General features: G+C 35.4%; 1 protein-coding gene across 1 annotated transcript in view; it reads left to right on the top strand.

The window, feature by feature from the left end:
* Positions 1-1775, top strand: part of camkk2 (calcium/calmodulin-dependent protein kinase kinase 2) — a gene marked incomplete in the record, with an annotated part of 19778 nt that overhangs the window by 1848 nt on the left and 16155 nt on the right.

Here is a 1775-nt window from a genome sequence, read left to right as displayed (position 1 = left end):
CTTACTGTGAAATAACACATGTTGAGATTTTACAAGTGTTGTTGAAGCTTTGGATTCATTTCTAACTTGTGTCCATCAGATCTGCRGTAGTCTACCAGTAGTCATTATCTCRAACTTCCTTYAAAAACTTAACATTTGACTGTGAAATATAATAATAATAAGTCACCGTTTGCCTTAACAGCATCAAGTTGCTGTATAATTGATTGATACTTTGAGCAAATTCCCCAACTTGCTAGGCTGTAAAAGGGGATTTGTGATCCCATCGTCAGTTACGAAACTCCACAAATCGCCTGTGGTGTAAATGAAAATATGACTTTGTGTGTTTCTTATATTTTATCTAAGTAGGTCAAGCATGATAAGTAGTCGCCGCTCCTTAGATATAAAAAGCCTGCCGTAGCTGTGAGTTTTAGTGTCACGACTCTGTATTTTTCTCAACCGCGCCGAGGCTTAATGTTCTGATCGGGAAATGTTGTGATCATTTCGTGAGGCAGMGATTGCCTTTAAAACTGGATTTCGGGAGCTTTACTTACAGCTCAGTCCTAATAGCACCATTTCACGTGAAAAAAAAAAGAGCAACACTCAGATTGTGCTGTAAATACTGGTTAGACTAGAAAATCAGACTTTTTGAGTGTGATGTAACATTTCAAAATAATGTAATTGTGCATTCATTTTAGAAAGAATGTGGAAGATAAAGCTGAAGGGTTGAGGTTTCTCCTTGTTAGTCTACAGCACTATATATAGGCATTAAGGCCACCTGAAGTGGGTGTTTCCTCCCACATGTGATGCTTATTCAACACTTGGCTGGAGAACCCACTGTCTTGTTTATTTTAAGTTAATTTATTTTTTTTCACATATCTGTTAAAAATTTTCAGACAAACAATTACTGTACATCTCCACAATCCTCCGAAAGCTCTGACGCAAACTGCATCCTTTATTTTCTTTTAAGTAGTGGACTAAGTGATGGGAAAATATTCTTTTAAAATTATGCAAGAAAGCTCTTTGGTTCAACGCTGTGCCGATAATCRTGTATGTTGTATAACTGACTTCAAAAGCAGACTGAAACTTTGACATTTTTTTTACGCTGGATCCTATTATCAGAGCTGAAATTTGCAAAACTAGATGTGTTTGCATGAATTAATTAACACTTAACATAATGTGTTGGGGAAAAAGTCGAGGCKCCACAGATGATTTGTTTGGAAAGAGTTACGTCGACTTACATTTTAGAATCAGAATCAGAAAATTGATCCCCAAGGAAAATTACAGGTATTAYAGCTGCAACCGTTCAGATCAGAGAAATGTAAAAAGAAAGAAATAAGCACACTACAACAAAATAAGTATAAACACCCAGGATTACAAAATAAGCATGCTCATGTACACATAAACAATAGAAATATTAAGAAAATGTGCACAGCATGAACAAGAGATGATGTTTGGTATATTGCACATGTTTGGTGAGTGTTTTGGGTAAAATACAATAAATTCAATATCAAATAAAGACTAAAAATAATAAAATGTATAGATGTATTAATGTAAATGTACAGATGATCTAGTTTCACATGTTTAAGGAGAACTACTAGATCATCTGCACACTTCAGATGAGATGTTTCAGAGTAGGTGATTAAAATTTCTGACTGAGTTTTATTYAAGCTTCTCTTTGTGACATTAGTGTTACCCGCCACCAAGATGGGGACGTTTTTGCACCTGTCTTTGTGTGTGTTTTCATAAACCAGGGGGCCATTTTTAAAGGCATCCATGATTAGTTGTAACCTTAGACT

Source organism: Austrofundulus limnaeus, unplaced genomic scaffold (genome assembly GCF_001266775.1).
Source record: "Austrofundulus limnaeus strain Quisiro unplaced genomic scaffold, Austrofundulus_limnaeus-1.0 Scaffold20, whole genome shotgun sequence".
In the NCBI taxonomy this organism is placed as follows: Eukaryota; Metazoa; Chordata; class Actinopteri; order Cyprinodontiformes; family Rivulidae; genus Austrofundulus; species Austrofundulus limnaeus.
Note: the sequence above shows the minus strand (reverse complement) of the source record. Positions and strands in the feature narration are given on the sequence as shown.